The sequence below is a fragment of the Equus caballus genome, chromosome 2, assembly GCF_041296265.1.
Source record: "Equus caballus isolate H_3958 breed thoroughbred chromosome 2, TB-T2T, whole genome shotgun sequence".
Classification (NCBI taxonomy): domain Eukaryota; kingdom Metazoa; phylum Chordata; class Mammalia; order Perissodactyla; family Equidae; genus Equus; species Equus caballus.
Genome location: NC_091685.1, coordinates 66,794,344 through 66,814,095, shown reverse-complemented (window position 1 = coordinate 66,814,095; position 19,752 = coordinate 66,794,344). Strand labels below are relative to the sequence as shown.

The 19,752-nt window shown below is 33.0% G+C and overlaps 1 long non-coding RNA gene across 2 annotated transcripts in view; it reads right to left on the bottom strand.

Annotated features, from left to right (window-relative positions):
• Positions 1–16,761: 16,761 nt before the first annotated feature.
• Positions 16,762–19,752, bottom strand: part of LOC111772518 (uncharacterized) — a 104,374-nt gene continuing 101,383 nt past the window's right edge. For both annotated transcript variants that reach the window (XR_011436678.1, XR_011436677.1), the window contains one exon: positions 16,762–16,893. This is a non-coding gene — a long non-coding RNA (uncharacterized lncRNA). The remainder of the gene's footprint in view (positions 16,894–19,752) is intronic.

Genomic DNA, 19,752 nt, shown 5'->3' with positions numbered 1-19,752 from the left:
GTTTCTATATTATATGTTTCAACTACACCTGAATCTAAAATTATCTCAAATAAAAAGATTAATTAAAAGATGACAAGACAGAATGACAGAATAATTCGCATTATGTAACATAAGGTGACAAAATATTGATTTTAGTAAGTCTCTGTCTATATACACTTAGTTTTAGATATACATATTTAAAATATAATATATATTTCTATATAAATTTTCTACAATTATTATATATATTTATTATATATATTTTATATATTTGTATAACCGATTATTCAAGGCAAGGGATAATCATTATTACCGTATAATTTGGTTTGAGCATAAACATTCATTTGGGGAAATATCATTTGATGGTATCTATTAAATGAAACCATATATCCTATTAAGCTAGCAATTCTAATTTATTCATTTTATGGAGGAATATTTGCATGTATATATCTAATCATATACCATATTATCATTTGCAATAAAGTGTGTAATATTTTAAAACATAAACATAAAAATTTTGATTCTCATTCTTAACATCATCAAATTGAAATAATACCTCTGATATATCATGAAATAGTTTAAGAGAATGAAAACAAATCCTTTGTTCTCACATCAAAGAAATCAACAAACCACCAGGAATAATACAATAAGAACTTAAGGTTAAAGAAACAGATTTGCTAGAATCAGACTGTAGATCTGTAGTTATATATTATAGCTGGATATCATACCAAGAATTGTCAGTGGTCTAGAAGAGCACTGTGTACAATGGTAGCTACTCACCACATGCAGTTAATGAGTACAGAAAATGTGGCTAGGGTAACTGAGGAACTGCATTTTAAATTTTATTTAATTTTAATTATTTAAATTTAACACCTTGATAATTCAGTTATTCGAAAACTCAAGTATGTCTGGGACAATTTGAGTATGTGAATATACTTTTTTGAACTATGACTTTTATAATATCTAAGTACAGATCAATTATTTTGAATAAAAATTTAGTGCTAATTTGAGAAGTTCTATAAGTATAAAATGAACCCTGATATTGAAGAATAATATGACAAAAGAAAGAGCATAGCGCCTTAATATTTTTAAATTGATTATATGTAGAAATGATATTTTCAATATATATGGTTAAATCCAATGTATTTTAGAAGTTAAAACTTCATGTTTATTTTCACTTTTAAAAAAATATGGCTCCTGGAAAGTTTTAAATTATACATGTGACTCAAATTATATTTTTATTGGTGATGCTCGTTTAGATCTTCTCTCTATTTAGGATGACTTCTCCCATTCCACCTAAATCCGGCTGATAAAACTCTTCCTGCTTTTTAGTACTTTGAGCAAACATAGCCTTCTCTATAAAAGATTCTGGTCAACACAAAAGCAATAATAGGTACTGAATTTTCTATTTGCTGATGGTCTCCTGGACATATCACTCCACTGTAGCATTTATAACATGATATTTTTATTGTTTGTTTACTTCTTTCTTCAGGAAGCATATTGTGAACTCCTGGAAAGCAGCGATAAAAGTTTTATTAATGATATATTCTCCACAATGCCTAGCCAGTGCAGTGGTGAATTCATGGTACAGATTCAGTAAATATTCGATACAGAAAGAAAGAAAGGAGGAAGAAAGGTAGTAAAGAGGAAAAGTGGAGTGTAAAAAAGTTAGTGAGGGAAAAAGAAAGGAAGGGGAACATTTTCATTTTTTTTAAAATAGCTTTAATGAGGTATAATTCACCTACCATAAAACTCACTCATTTTAACTCTTTAATTCAACGTTTTTAGTAAATTCACTGAGTTGGGAAACATCACCAAAATGCAATTTCAAGACATTTTTATCACTCCAAAAAGATCCCTCCTATCAATTTTCTTAAATCCATCCTCCTTTCCCTAAGCAACACTAATTTGCTTTCTGACTCTATAAATTTGGTTTTGATGAAGATTTCATGTAAACAAAATCATAGAATATTCAATTTCTTGTATCTGTTTTTCCTTTCACTTAGCATAATGTTTTTGGGGTTTGTCCATAGTCTAGCACGTATTAGTATATTTTTCCTATTTATTGCTGAATAGTATTCCATTGTATGGAGATATCTCAGTTTGCTTACATATTCACCAGTTAATAGGAGTTTAAAATATTTCCTTGTTTGGGCTATGAAATAAATATAGTGTATTATGTTAAATGATTTTCAGATATAAAACCAACCCTGCATTCCTTGGACAAATCTCAGTTGATGATGGTTTATAATCCTTTTTATATGTGGTTGGATTTGGGCTTCTAAAATTCTGTTGAGGTTTGCGTATATGTTCCTGAGGGATATTAGTCTATAGGTTTCTTTCTTGAAATGACTTTCTCTAGCTTGATATTAGGGTAACACTGTCCTCATAGAATAAATTGGATTGTGTTCCCTGCTCTATTATCTGGAAGAGTTTGTGAAGTTTTGATATTATTTCTTCCTTAAATGGGCTGGGTTATCATGACTTAGTGGTTTATCAATAATTTATCAGAAATTTTGCTTAAATACCTTGACCCAATGTACTTTCTCCCTTTGCATAAGTTTAGTGACATGAACTACTGTTTACCATGAGTGCCTACCTTACTAAAAGCAGAGACCAAACTGATCTCTAGATGTGATATCATTCCACAGTAAAACCAGCCAGATCCCTGGGCAGTTCAATTACTTTGAATCTGTGCCATTATGGAGGAGGTAGTTTTTTCTCACTGGAATAGATATGTATTTTGGATATGGTTTTTCTCTCCTGTCCATAATGCCTCTGCTAGCACCACCATACATCAGCTTACAAAATGCCTTATTCATTATCGTGGTATTGCACATAACATTACTTCTGTTCAAGGAACATACATTACAGAAAAAACCATGACAATGGACTCATGCCCATAGAATTAACTAGTTTTACCAAAATCTTATCACCCAGAAACAGCCTGCATAATAAAACAGTGAAATGGCCTACAGAATCAGCTTCAATGCCAGCTGAGTTTCTACCTTAGAACCTAGGTACATAGGATGCAGCATATGCTCTCTTCCATAGCCTGATTCCATGCATATTGGCATTAGTATGTGAAAATGGGAGTGGTTTCTCTCAATATTACATCTAATAGCACACTCCTGGAAATTTTGTTTTTTGTTCCCTCAACTTTGTGCTCTAATTTTGAGTTCTTGATATTTAAAAGTAAAATGAACAATAACTATGCTGAATTTTTAAATTGAACATTCTATATGGCTATTTTATGCTCCTCACTGAATTAATAAGCCAAAAAGGGGCGCACTTTACTGGTAAGGGTGATTAATTCCCATTATCAAGGATAAATTAGGTTGCCAGCACACAGTGGGAGCAGAGAGTACCATCAAGGACTTAGGGTACTCTCCAGAATGCCTCCTTGTCCTTCAATGTTCCTCATTAAAACTTAATGGGCTATTATAGCAATTTAAGAAGGCAAAATTATAAATATTCAAACCCTTCAGGAATGATGATTTGGGTCAAAACACCAGTTAAAGAACTCTTGGAGCTGAAAGCAAAGGAAACAACAGTATGGGTATGGAAGAGAAAGTTCTATCAACTATGGTCTCAGGACCAGTACAGAAATAAAGACTATATCAGCTATGCATATTTTCTTCCTCTTTCCCTTATGACTTTATACACATTCTTCTTTTTGTTAGCTTTACAATTTAGCGTTTAGATAGCAAAATATTCAAAAGTAACTGTGACTGAATTTGAGAAGTAATTATCATAATCAAAAATAGTGTGCTTTGCTCTAAGAGATACAGTCTCTCAGAGACTACTGAGGCTTTATATATCCCCAATACAGGAGAAAATAATTTATAATAGATTTTATGATGCTGGGGCTGGGAACTTTCAAATCACATTTCTCTTTTACTAATATGCTAGATGAAAATTGCAAAGCTGAAAGAGGAAAAGGGGAACTTGAATTTTTCTGTTCACTTTCTCTTGGCTTCGTGATTACTTGCTGATCCTATCAGCATCAATCCAGCCTGATTTCTTCACCAGAGCGTTAGGAGATCATTCCCATAACGGCAACTGAATCCCATTTGCCATTGTCCGCATTCACAGAATTAACCTCAATGCACCTCCTTAGATGCTCCAGAGACAGAGAGCAGATGCCCCCTCTTCAGAGATCTGTTCTCAGTCCCAACAGCACACTTCAAAACTCAGAAATCATAGTACTAGTTGAGAAGCTCTGCTTCTGCAATGTCTGAGTATCAGCTTCATAGAGCCACTTCTGTAAGCTTCTAAAATTTAATAACACAACCTTTTCCCTGGTTTCCTCAAACCTAGAGGTGGTAGCACCTTCCTATAGTTGTTACACCTGTGATCCTCTAGTGTCTCTTTTTGACTTTTCATTTAACAGTGCTTTATATCTATCTAAACATTCTTTATTCTATATTGTCTCTGTAAAAATAACTGATAAAATTTCTATATACTGAGTGATCCCTAACGATACAGTTAGGGTAAATGAGGTGAGACATTTAAACAGATTTGTATAAGGTGAGATCAATTATGAAGCTATGATTTGTGGTCCCAGTTTTTCTTTGGCTTTGTTGTTGTTGTTGTTTATAGTCTAGTCATGAAATCACACGGGAGAAACAGTGGCCAGTGGCCTACATAGTATGATAAATAGACTCAAAAATATAATTTCAACTTTCTCTTATTTAAAGCAACTATAATCAAATCCAAGTTTTTGCCCACGGGACACTTGACTAAAACAAAGTAAATGTTTCCAGGGGAAACATAAACAAAATATTTAAAACCAAATCAAATGTGGTCGAATTGGATGAGGGGAAAAGAAGATATACTCGTTCAATCTCCTCTAACCTTGCCTCTCTCCACTTTCAATTCCTACGGGATTCCAAAAGATAGGTTTTTTTGTCTTGTTTTGTTTTGGTTTTTGGTTTTTGGTTTTTTGGTGAGGAAGATTGTCCCTGAGCTAACATCTGTTGCCAATCTTCCTCTTTTTGCTTGAGGAAGACTGTCACTGAGCTAACATCTGTACCAAGATTTCTCTCTTTTGTATGTGGGATGCCGCCACAGCATAGCTTGATGAGTGGTGTGTAGGTCCGCACTGGCAAACTCTAGGCCGATGAAGCAGAGTGCACTAACTTAACCACTACACCACTGGGCCAGCTCACAAAGACATAGTTTTGAAATTACTGAATCAAGTATTGAATCATCTTATTAAAGTCAATTCATTTTACTTAGCTCTAAAAACATAAAACCATTGTCCAACAGTAAAACATTAGCACATTAGAATAAAAAATTAAGTTTTATAATAAAATGAACTTTCAAAAGCGTCTATATCAACCATATAATTTTTAATTCATCAAAGTATGTTAAATCTCTATGAAGGTGATTAGTCTTTGGAAAAGTAACTCATAAACATAATTTCAAAGTAAATAACCTTTTAAATATAACTTCTAATGTGAACTAACAGGAGTCAGAACATGATGAGAGAAAACAGAAAATACATGGAAAGTCATTTAGATATTGTCATTTTAACTTCTCCATGATAAATCTAGGATTAGCATATTATATTCATTTATCAAACTCCATTATTGAAATTCTTAGGTATATGTAGCAATGTTAAAGGTGTTGAGGATTCAGAGATGAGTCACAGTCCATACTTTCATGGATCATAAAATATAATATGTACACACACAAGTAAGACATTAGATAACAACAATGTAGAGGTATGCAGAGAGTACTATAGGAGAATAAGGGTAGAGACAACACACTTTGCCTGGAAAAATGAATGAAGGTCGTTTCTAAATTAAATCTAAATAACATAAATATTTATTTGCCAAATAAATCAGGGCAGTCAGGTGACTCAAGGTAAAGAGAACATACCTTGTGCAAAGATGTGGTGGGTGGAGGGAGCACAGGGCATTTGGGAACCTGGAAATTGTTCATGTTTGGGATCAGTGGGGCAAGATCCCTATGAAATGGATAGAGGCAAGATTATGAACCATCTATTACCTCAAGTTAATGAATTTAAAATTTATCCTGAAGACCTAGGAAACAATTCAAGTATTTTAAACAAGGAAAAGAAACGCATGATCGGATTTGCATTTTTAGAAAGATAACACTGACAGATTGGAGGGAAACAAATAAGTAGCTGGAAAACTAAGTGGGAGACTGTTGTGGTGATCCATGCTATAAATGATGAGATCTGAAATACAACAACAGTAGAATTGCAATGGGGAGAAGAAAATCGAAAAATATTTCCCACCGATTTAGGAGTAAATGCGAGATCAAGAACTTCAGAAAACAAATTACAAACAGATTACAAAAAATAGAAAAGGGTTCATTAGTCACTGCAGGCTTTGAGGCAGAGTGAAGTTAGAGTTCAGCTCATTTCCATATGAAGATAAAAGATACAGGAAAGGATGATGTCATGTCAGTTAATTTCTTTAATATTTTATGAATTAGGCAAAATTGTACATGCTCCCTTAGCAGATACCACTGAGTAAATATTACATGCAAAAAATATGTTAGTTACTTCTCCATTAAATTTAGATCAATTTCTTAGTTATTCCATGGGAAATACACACAGATCCACAGAAACACAGACACACACACACACACATAGAGAGAGAGAAAAAGAGAGAGAGAGAGAGAGAGAGAGAGATACACTTCCTAAGAATTATTATTAAATGTTTGATTTTCCTTCAGAAAATTGAATATATGTATGCCTATGACTCAGCTATTCCTCTCCAGATTTGAAAAACTTCTAAAGAGATAAACAGGGAAATATGCATAAGGATGATTATTGCAGCAATAAATTGTGAAAGCAAAGCAACTTATTTGTATCATTAAAAGCAAAATAAATAAATAAATGAAAAACGGATGAGATGGATCTATAAAGCTCTACAAAACTACAGAGAGCTTCCCCCCTAAAATCTGATCTGTTTCTCCTCTCTCTCTCTCCGAGTCTTCTCAAACCCAACCTGAAAATAGCACGAGCGAGACATTTCCCTATCTTAGTTGGTGATCCAATATTATTTTCTTAGTGAGGCTTTCTGATTACTCTATCTTTTTTTAAGTGCCTTCTTTACTTTCTTATTCTTTGTAGCTCTTAATGCTATCTGACATCTATATATAATCTGCCCTGCTCCCATCCCTCAACAGAATCTAAGTTCTATGAGGGCAGAAATTTTTTTGACTTTGCTCATTGCCTACAAGAATGACAGGTGCAAGCAGACACTCAGGAAATGAATGAATAAATGGATAGATATATATTATATTAAGGTATATGAAAAATGCATATTAAGATATATCAGAAAGTTCTAAAGATAGAAATGATTACCTATTTTTAGATTAGTTTAAACATTATTTTCCAGTCCTTCAAGAACTGTGTAGCAAAAGTATTCAATATACACACTGCTCCTTTACGATGTGTTCTGGAATCAAGAGAAAAACCATGTCCATGTGATGATCGGCAATTATTTTGTAGTTAAATTTTCTTGCAAATGATGGTATTCTTGCTGAAGAGAGTTAATTTGCAAAGCCTGATTAATTCTTCCTTCAAGAATAAACAATTTTTAGCTGATCATGGTTATTTTTAACTTTTTTTCAATTTGTAAGCTTAAATTACTCAGTTGGAGCATAAAGAAATATATTGCTTATCCTGAATGTTATAGTTTTTATGGTTAACTTATTAGTAATTCTTTGATTCTGAAAAGTCAGTATGACTGCAAAGAAAAGGACATATATTTTTTTTTGAGATTTGTTTGAAGTAACAGAGAACATTTGAATTTCTCTACTTTAGAATCTAAAATAGATGAAATTATGGGATAATAATGGTCAAGAATTATTTTTCTGAGAAATTAAAGTGAAAAATTAAGAAATATAACATTCTTATTCCAGTATTATACAGAGTACTAAGTAACAGACAATGTTTTTCTCATTTGAATGGTTGATTAAAATACCCTTAAAATGATAACACATTAAATTTCAATTGATTATAAATAAATTTTTATAAAAGATTTAGTGTATAATGGAGAGGTACTCTGTCCAGACAACTTGAAAAGGAAGTATGCTATCACTGAAGTCGATTACATTTAGTTTTGGTATCTTTCTGTTCTGTGTTAAATTTATGCTAATTTCTTTAGTAATAATTGTTTACATTTATTGTATGCTTAATATATGTCAGATACTGTTCTAAGTATTTTACATTAATCACAATTCTATAAAATATATGCTAATATTGCCCCTAAAATCAGCCCAGGTCCCGTGCAAAAGCAGAGACCATTATAAATATTTTAATCTGAAATTATATGTGTTTACTACAGGGAACTGAGGCTTGAACTCATTGTTGGAAGGGGCTATGCTATGAGATCTAGGCTGGACTTTAAGGAATAAGTCCTAAATCCCCCAAAGAACTGACTTGCCAGAGGAGCTACTACCTCTGACACAATCAGTAGGGAACATACAATCACATAATACATATTATTAAATCAGATCAACTTGAATATCATATCTTTTACAAGAAGACAAAAAAAAAAAGAAGATATAACCTTGAGGTCTTTCATATTCTTACCTATAAAAAAGAGAGATTTTGACTAATTAGGATCCTAACCTCCAAACATGTAAGAAGAGCCATCTGATTATCTCAGCCCTCAGTCTTTAAGCCTCCCTAGCTAATAGTGAGTGAGCTGTCTCTACTGAGCTCTGCCCCATTAGAGGCTTTATATCATAAAAGGCAATGCAAAAAAGGGATCTGAGAAAGAGAGAGGGGAAACAAATGAATGGAGCCCTACAAAGTGCCCTGCATACTACCTGAATAGAATTTATAGGCAAGAGTTCAGATAGAAGGAACCCAGTTGGAGCCTGACAATTTCCCTGAGTTGAAAAGATAAAGCTATAAATTTTCAGAGGCCAAAGGGACTAGACTTCATAGAAAAGAGTATTGAAAAGGGACAGATACACAGAGAGAAAGCAACAGTAATCTACACAGCATCCCCTTTGAGTCTTCAGCTGAATACTAACCAGTGCAGTCACATGAAAAAACTATACAATATAGAATACAGAGAGGGGACGGCCTGGTGAGGTAGTGGCTAAGTTTGCATGCTCCTCTTCAGCAGCCTGGGGTTCAAAGGTTCAGATCCCAGGTGTGGACCTAGCACCACTTGTCAAGTCATGCTGTGGCGGCATCCCACCTAAAGTAGAGGAGGATTGGCATAGATGTTAGCTTAACAATAGTCTTCCTCAAGAAAAAGAGGAAGATCGGCAACAGATGTTAGCTCAGGGCCAATCTTGCCCCCTCCCAAAAAAAAGGAAGACAGAGAAATGATTTTAAGAAAAAGAATAGAATATCTGTGAACTGTGGGAAATGTGAAGATATCCAGTATATATTTAACTGAAATTTAAAAGAAGAGACAGAGGAACGCAGAGAAAAAATAATTGAAAATTTTCCTAATTTATTGAAAACTATAAACTCAAAAATCCAAGAAGCTTAACAAAACCCATGCACAAGAAACATGAAAAGTAAACCAAAGCACATCACAACTTCTATAAATGGAAAAGTGCTTCACAAGATTCTAGCAAATTGAATCCATTATTTTATAATAAGATACATGATGACCAAGTAGTGTTTTTATCACCTCTACTCTACTGAAACTTCTCCTAAACAGTTCACCGAGATCTATAACACCAAAGCCCATGGTTAATTATGAATCATTTTCTTGCTCTTCCTTTCAACAGCATTTATCACAGCCATTCATTCCCATCTTGAATCATCTACTTCTGTTGTCTTCCAAAACACTCTGATGATTTTTCTTCTATGTCATTTGCCATACCTTTCTGTTTCCTTTTCTGGACCATCCACTTGGACCTCTTTTTCTATATATTTAACCACTAGGTAATTTCATGTATTCCCATGATTTCAAATGCCAAAATATGCATTTAACTCCAAACTCAAAAACCAAATATATATATATATATATATATATATGTATATCTCCAATTGCCAAGTCATTCACAATTGTACTTAACAAATACCTCAAAATGTCCTAAACTGGAGTTTTGATAATTATACCATCCCCAAATTACCATAAATTTCCACAAATTTCTCCTCTCAGTCATAAGCACCATCATTCAGTCAGTTCTGTAGATCAAAATTTAGCAGTTATTCTTACTTCCTTCTTATTTTTATATTTCACATTTCATCCATTAAAAAATATCTAGGCTTTTTTTTCAAAATATATTCTATATTGTTCCACCTCTTACTTATTATTTAATGTCACTCTATTCCAAACCAGTGTAATTTCATTTTTCCCATAAAACTTTCACACGTTATTTCTTCTGCCCTGTACAATCTTCTATACAATTGTCTGGCTCCCTTACATTTCACTGAACTCTGTGTTCAAATGTTATCTATTCAGAGAAAGCTTTTCTAATCCCTTTATCAAAATATCACTTCCCATAAATCTCTATATACTACTTTTTTGTCCTAGAATGTATCACATCTAGCCATAGATATCAAATGATCCTGGAAAGTATGAATGCAGATTCAGAAAAGTCCATAGGAGAAAAGTGAAATTTAATTATCATTTAAATATCTTAGGAAAAATTTTAAAAGTCCAATGCATTAAAGTATTATCAATGGCAATTGACTAAAATGGCAAAAAATGAATAAAAAAAGTGAAGACAGCTTAAGGGACTTATGGGATACTATTAAAAGTATAAATATACTCATTATAGAAATCCCAGAAGGAGAAGACAGAGAAAACAGGACAGAAAGCTTACTCAAAGAAATAATGGCTGAAAACTTCCCTAATCTGAGGAAAGAAACAGACATTCAGATCTAGGAAGCTCCAAAGTTACAAATAAGATGAATCCAAAGAGACCCAATTATAACTAAATTGTCAAAAGTTAAAGACAATGAGATAATCTTAAAGCAGCAAGAGAAAAATAACTCATTATGTACAAGGGAACTCTCATAAGATTATCAGCAAAATTTAGAGCAGAAACTTTCAGGCCAGAGGGAAGTGGGATGATACATTTAAAATACTGTAAGAAAAAAAAAACTCCCAAGGAACACATGACCTGGCAAATCTGTCCTTCAGAGCTGGAGTCATAAAGAGTTTTCCAGACAAGCAATAGCTGAAGGAGTTCATCACCACTAAATGGGCCTTAAAATAAATGTTAAAGAAACTTCAAGCTGTGATAAGATGCTAATTAGTAACAAGAAAACATATGAATCTATAAATCTCACTTGTATGTAGTTACATTCAGAATGCTCTAATGTTGTAATGGAGGTAGATAAATCACTCATATCTCAAATATGAAGACTAAAAGACAAAAAGTATTGAAAATAACTGTAACTACAATAATTTGTTAATGGATTCACAAGGTAAAAAGATAAATTGTGACATTAAAAAATGAAAAGTGTGTAGGGCTGGCCCAGTGGCATAGTGGTTAAGTTCACACACCCTGCTTCAGAAGCCCTGAGTTCGCAGGTTTGGATCCCAGGTGTGGACCTACATACCTCTCATCAAGCCATGCTGTGGCAGTATCCCACATACAAAACAGAGGAAGATTGCCACAGATGTGGCTTGAGGACAATCTTCCTCAAGCAAAAATAGGAAGATTGGCAATTAATGTTAGCTCAGGGCTCATCTTCCTCTCCAAAAAAATAAAAATAAATAAAAAATGTGTAAGAATGTAAAAGTGTAGAGCTTTTGTATGCATTTCAGATGTTACGAGCTTAAAATAGACTGTTATAAATATAAAATGTTTAATGTAAGCCTAGCCAGCCCTGATATCTAACGGTTAAGATTAGGTGCTCTCACCACCACAGTCCAGGTTCATTTCCTAGCTAGAGAACCATACCACCCTTCTGTCAGTTGTCATACTGTGTTTGTCGATCAGTAGAAGAAACAAAAACATAGAATTAAGTTCTAATGAGTCTCTCAGATTCATAACTATCAAGAATCTGAATAATTTTATTATTCCAACCTGATTTTAACAGATATGAAAGAAAAAACTTCTGGTTTTTATAGATTCTTCAGAAAATCCTAAGAGTTTAGCTGGGGAGTAAACTTCATAGGCAGTCTCCATGTAATGTCTGCCAGGGAGGACCCTACCTTTAGTCCACTCTACCTAGTTTAGTTTAGTTCTTTATTCAGCCCTCCACCACTTCACATATTACGATCTCATTCATTTTATGTATAGATACTAAATCCAACAAGATCCAAGTGCCTTAGACTAAAATATGACAAGCAAAATTTTCAAGCTTTAGAAAATATGACAGAATATCTTTATGACAAAGCAAAATATATTTAGATAAATGGTAAATTTACTAGAAGGAGATTGGTGTATTTCACAAAAGACCTTAACCTCAAGAAAATCTGTAAACCAGAAATAAAATACTAAGATGATCTTTCTTCTTTCATTGCCTCTTTTTATCTTTTTTTCCCCCTGCACTTTGCCATGTTTCATTCACTTTTCATTATTGTGGCAGTTCAGCTTTCTGGATTTATCCATTTGGTGAAAAACATATTCATATACAACTCACGTGACTGTCTCTAGTGCTCTCTCAGGTCCCAAGTCCCAAAGCTCTATAGCAGGTAATAATTCATATGCCAATTGCCAGATAAATCAGCCATGGCCAAAAGGGAAGGATATATAAATATAGGACAGATTTTAAGGAAAATTTTATGAATGGAATTGAAGGAATAAAAGCTTTCAGAACAGTCAAAGTTGTGGGAATGTAGATAGGTTTGGTTATTCATTGTTTTGTCATTAGGATATAAACAAACCAAAATAAAGAAAATTATTATTAACTGTTATTATTCATGAAATGAAATACCAAAACTGTATACTTATCTTTATTAATAACTCCTTACATTGTCTTTAGTTTTTCACTTCATTCAGGAATAGTAAGAACTAAATCATGCTTTGGATAATGACACGCTTCTCTAAGCATAAATTTAATATGCTGCATATACCTTTATATTGAATATGCTTTGAGTGGTGTGTGTGTGCATCTTTGATAAATTGTTTATAGGAAATAAAGAGCTGGAATGGAGAGATCAGATTGAAGGACATACAAGTTTATTTTAAGCTCACATAAAACAGAATAAAAAGGATACAACGTGACTATGGCACATCTCAACCACACAGGATTCAATGTTTTCTATAAGTGTATTAAGTTTATACTCCACTTTGGTAGATGGTCTGATCTATTCTGAATACAAAGGGAAAAGATATATCACTATACTTTTTATAGAATTTTTCCAGAAGGGTAAATAGTCCTATGTCTATTATACCTGGGAAAGGTAAATTCTCAAGCAGAAATTGGAGGAGAGAAATTAGAAAATAAGTCTTACTATTGGCTGAGAATAACCACTTCCTTTCTCTGAGCATCAGAATCGCTTAGCTTGGACACCAAAATTTGGAAATATCTGTAATACTCTTAAAGCTAAAGAATTAACTTGAAGTGGTCCTTTAAAAAATCCATTGGGTATCTTGATAAGAAGCAGTTCACACACATCTGCAGGAGTTTCTTTCCATAAGCCCCCGAATTGCAGCATATACTTGTTAAATTTTACAGCTTGGCCTTCACAGTACATTGGGGAACGAATTAGAAGGAAATATTTCTGCTTGTTGCCATTATAATTTGGGACCAATTCATTTCTTGCCAAGAAAAAAAAAAAGGCATATAATTAATCAGAAGCATAGAATAAGATTGGTCATGTAGCAGAAGTACTTTATTTTGTCTATCTCTAACATAATTCTATTCATTCTTGATGTTAGTTCTAAGGAACATACAACTATCTGCAAAATTATTTGTTTTCTTTTCCCTACAACTCTCAGTTGCAAAAAACAATTTAATTTACCTTTAAGTACAACAGATGCACTATAAATTTCTAATGCTGTTCTTTATATGTAAGAAGGGAAAATACTTGAGATCACGTTTGGAAAATTTGGAACAGCTCACTAATTTTCACCCTAATAACCAACAAGTGACAAGTAAGGATTTTTTTTAAATCTAGAAAATACACTGGGCTGTGGTCATTATGATTTGTGGAATTTGCGTGAGAGAATTTTTTGTTTTGGAGAGTTGTTTTCTGAGGTGCAAAAACAATTCATTTATAGGACTATTTTGTATCATTTGATCATCATTTTGGAGCCAGTAAGATAAAAAATTCTAAGGAAAAAGAAAGCAAGAGATTAATCTCAACATCTTCTTTATTTCACATAGTTGTCATTTTTTAAGTAAACAAAATGCTTCCTAATAAAATGAATCAAAGTTTTAGAGAATTTCCCTAGACACTTGGATATAATTCAGAAAATCTCTACTTAGGCATTTCATTGATTCCTTATTATAATCAACATAAAGCACAGAGATTTTAAGTAAAAACTGCATTCTGATCTGCCTCAAATTATCATTTGTTAAGCATTTAATGATGTAGCACTGGTTGTCCTTGTGTCTCTTAGTGGTTCCAATTTATTCTGAAATCATATTCCCTTTTTGTCAAATTTAATAAATCTGCATAATATTTTTACCATATGATGTGTACTTTATGTTTAGTTGGAAAGTATAGTCATACACCTATGATCCACATAGATTTTAATAATTTCCATATATTATAAAGCAGTTCACATACATCTTTATTTAATTGAGGAATTATGTTAATTAATCCCAAGATTTTTAATGATGGAAAAATATTTAATTTCGTCTGGAGTTGAACATATCCTTTTTGCATATGAGAAGGTCAATTTATAGGCAGAATTAGAAAAACAAATATTTTTTAATATATGATAAGTTCTTTCCCTCTTTCAGCTGTTGTTCACTGCTGCAAACGAGATGTTGGATTAAAACATATTTCTTCAAAGAATAAATAATCCAATGTTAAAGAGAGGATAAAAAGCAGCTATTATCACAGAGAAGTTATTTTTAATTTTTCTCAAAATATTTTAAATGTTTATCTTTTCAAAGAAATAGTTTTCCAAATGCCCAATATTTAGACTATATAAGACTTGTAAATTCCTTTATGGCTCATTTCATGCTCTGACATAAATGTGTTATTTATTACATTAAAACTAAAAGGCAGGATATGTGAACTATACATACTGTCAAGTGTGAAGGGGAAATCTTTAAACTCTATGCTTGGAAAATGATCAATGTTCACTTTGTTTTAATATTTAAGTCCACATGCATACACACTTTTTCTCCCTCTCTTTTTCATTTACTTCCCTGTTGAAGAAGCTATTCTATTTTCTGCCGTGAATTGTTCAGCAAGCAGCATGGTAGAGTGATAAGAGTCAAGCCTGAATTATTACATTTAAGTTATCCTATACATTTCAGATGTGTTTATGTATTATGTTATAAAGATATCTCATTCTTAATAGTCATGTAACTTGCAAGTTACTTAATCTTCCTAAACTATAAGGAGCGTCCTCAGCTATTAAACTAAAATATTCTTTTTTGTTTTTTTAAGATTGGCACCTGAGCTAACAACTGTTGCCAATATTTTTTTTTCTGCTTTTTTCTCTCCAAATCCCCTCAGCACATAGTTGTATATTTTTAGTTGTGGGCCCTTCCAATTGTGACATGTGTGACGCCGCCTCAACATGGCTTGACAAACGGTGTCATGTCCGCTCCCAGGATCCAAGCCAGTGAAACCCTGGGCCTCTGAAGTGGAGTGCACGGACTTAACCACTTGGCCAGGGGGCTGGCCCCTAAAATATTCTTTTGATAATTAAATAAGATGGCATATGTTAATCAACTGACTTGAAAGTTTTGGACCCTCAAGATATGTTAGCCTAACTTCAGGTTTGCATTGTTTTAGCTGAGTTAACTGAAAGGAGCCCTTGAACATGATTGGAATGAGACAGACAGAAGATTAAGTAGAGAACTGTGTCTTAACAATATATAGGACAGAGAGAGAGATTGAATAATGGTCACACCAAAGATGTGCACATCCTAATCCCTGGAACCTGTGAATGTTCTTATTGGGCAAAAAAACCTTTACAGATTTGATCAGGTTAAGGATCTTGAGACAGGGAGATTATGTGGAACTAGCTCAGGGGGCTCTATGTAACCATGAGGATCCTTATAAAAGGAACACAGAAGGAGTCAGAGTCAAAACAATGTGAGGTTAAGCAGGAGTAGAGAGAGAAAAGGCAATTTGATGTGGGCCATGAGTCAAGCAATGAGGAGAACCTGCAATAGTTGGAAAAGGTAAGGAAATGGATTCTTCCTAAGAGTCTCCAGAAGGAACTCAGCCCTGAGATACAATTTAGACTTCTGAACTTCAGAAGTGTAAGATAATAAATTTGTGTTTTTTAAGCCACTAAGATTGTGGTAATTTGTTACACCACCAATAGGATATGTAGACATACACATATATGTATGTATATGTCATATATATTAATAATATATATTAATAGACAGGTATGCTCAAAGACCCACAGCTGCAAAATTCTTTTTCCCTGTTACGTTACTTGACAAAGAACTTCTTCTGTATCAGGCAGTTTTTCAAATAAAGAACATTTTAAAGGAACATATTCTAACATTCTGATTCAGAGAAATGTTATGAATCCATCCCATTTCCTCAATAACTGTTTTCTATCACCATTATTTCCAGTGGTTCAGTAGAGTCTGACTCTATGGTAGTTTTATATCTAGAACTTGAGACATTCTAAAGATTTTCAGGGAAATTTGTGTACCACACTTTTATACAAATTTGAATGTTTACTGCATACTGGATCTTAAAAGAGATAAAGACAAAGTAATGAATTAAATAATTTCAATATTTATTTGTCTGAGATAAAAGTACAACTTGAAAAACCTCTAGTTCCAGATCTAGCTCTAAGGAGTTATGTAATGTTGAGCATCACAATTCTCTCTAGGTGGTGGTTCTACTCCTGAAAAATAAAGAAATAAAATTAGATGTTCTTTGCATTCTCTAAGTCTTCAATTGAATGATTCTAAACCTTAAAATGTTTTTATTAAAGCTATTTAAAACAATCTATATGAGATACAATTTTGATAGTATAAACATGTATAAATTATAGTATAAATATGAGCTTATTCAAATATAAATATAATTATTGCATAAGTATTAGTGATTACCTATCTCTAGTATGTGGAGAAGGCTTTAATTTTTTTAAGCCATGAAGAGTTAATGTAACAAACGATTCATAATGGATTCTATATGAGTTGCACACTGGACTACTTCAATGCATTTGTCTGGTTATAGCCTTTACCTCTGAACACATCTTATTGGGTGACTCACTTAAGTCTTATTTTCTTTTTCAGAAAAAAGGAGATACCATAATTGACTTTATAAGGTAATTGTGAAATGTCAGTTAGACAATGTATTTGAAGATGTTCTTTGAACTAGAAAGGACAGTTAACTTTATCAGTGTACATCAGCAACCCCAAGTGAAAAGCTTTCAGAGGCAAAGCAATAAAGTGAGTATAGGTTGGGTGTCATGGGGACTGCAGCAAAGTGAAGTATAGATGCCGTATGAAATACATGTATGTTCTTTTTTAAAAGCATTCTTCAAACCCACAAAAACACATCTGTGGATTTAATTTGGCAAATGGCTTTCCATTTTGAAAGTTTTGGCTTACAAAGCAGACAGCAACAATCAGAATGGGGCTATTTATTCTTTGGGCAGGAGACACTGACTGGCAGAGACCTTTTAACACAACATTCAGTAATGGTTCCACATAAATTGATGGGTGAGAGGGAAAAATCTCTTTTATGTTCAAAGATGGCAAATGAAATACACAGAAGTGAATGAAACTCATTGTCTAAGAGTTTACAAGAAGAATTGTTTTCCTTGACAGAAAGGTACTGTCACTGAGGGTGAAGGGATGAAAAGAGATATTTCAAGTAAATGGTAGCCCAAAAACAAGGACAGCTATATTTATATTGGACAAAATAGACTTTAAACTAAAAATGACAAAAAGACACAAAATATGTGATTATATAATAATAAAGTGGCCAAGCCATAAGAAGACATAACACCTGTAAATACTTATGCACCCAACATTGGAGTACTTAAATATATAAAACACGTTCCAACAGAACTAAAAGGAGAAATAAACAGCATTACAACAATTCTTGGGGACTTTAACATCCAACTCTCAATAATGGATATGTAATCCAGACAGAAATATCAATAAGGAATAGTGAATTTGATCAACACTATAGACCAAATGGACCTAAGAGACATATACAGAGCATTCTATCTGACAACAGCAGAATACACATTCTTCTCAAGTACACACAGAACATTTTATGGAATGGATAATATGTTAGGCTACAAAACAAGTCTTATCAAATTCAAAAAGACTGAAATCATACCAGATATCTTCTGTGACCACAATGGTATGAAACTAGAAATCAATAACAGAAGGAAAACTTGAAAACTCATGAATAGATGGAAATCAAATAATTCTCCTGATAAACCAATGGGTCAAAGGAGAAATTAAATAGTATCTTGAAACAAACAAAAATAGAAAAACATACCATACCATTTACGGGATGCAGTTCCAAGACGGAAGTTTATAGCTATAAACACATGAATCAAGAAAATAGAAAGATCTCAAATAAACAACGCAAGTATACTCCTCAAGGAACTAGAAAAAGAAAACAAACGAAACCCAAAGATAGAAGAAAGGAAATAATAAAGATTAGAGCAGAAATAAATGGAGAATGAAAAAATAGAAAATATTAACAAAATTAAGAATTGGCTTTTTGAAAGGGAAACAAAATTGACAAAACTTGAGCTAGACTAACCAAGAAAAAAAAGAGAGGACCCAAGTAGACACAATTATAAATGAAAGAAGAGATATTGCAACTGATGCCACAGAAATACAAAGGATCATAAGAGACTACTATGAACACCCAAACACCAACATTGGACACCCTAGAAGAGCTGAATGAATTCTCAGAAACATACAATCTATCAAGAATGAATTAGGAAGAAATAGAAAATGTGAATAGACTAATTACTACTAGGAGACTGAATCATTAATCAAAAGTCTCCCAACAAAGAAAAGCCCAGGACCAGATGCTTCACTGGTGAATTTTACCAAACATTTAAAGAAGAATTAATGCCAATCTTTCTTAAACTCTTCAAAAGAAAATCAAAGAGGAGAGGACACTCCCTAACTCATTTTATGAGGACAGAATTACCCTGATACCAAAGCTACATAAAAACACTTTGAGAAAAGAAAACTATAAGCCAATATCCCCAATGAATATAGATGCAAAGATTCTCCGTAAAATACTAGCAAACTAATTTCAGCAGCACATTAAAAGAATCATACACTATGATCAAGCAGGATTCATCCCTGGGATGCAAGGATGGTTCAACAAATACAAATCAATAAATGTGATACATCACACTAATAGAATGAAAGATAAAAATCATATGATCATCTCAATAGATGCAGAAAAGGCATTTAACAAAATTCAACATCCATTCATGACAAAAATTCTCAACAATTAGGTATAGAAGCAATATAACTCAACATCACAAAGGCCATCTATGACAATCCCATGGCTAACACCATATTCAACAGTGAAAGACTGAAATCTTTTCCTCTAAGATCAGGAACAAGGCAAGACTGCCCTTTCTCAATGCTTCCATTCAACATGGGACTGGAAGTCTTAGCCAGAGCAAAAAAAAAGAAATAAAACTCATCTGAATTTGAAAGGAAGAACTAGAGTTGTCTCTCTTTGCAGATGACACGTCATTATAAATTAA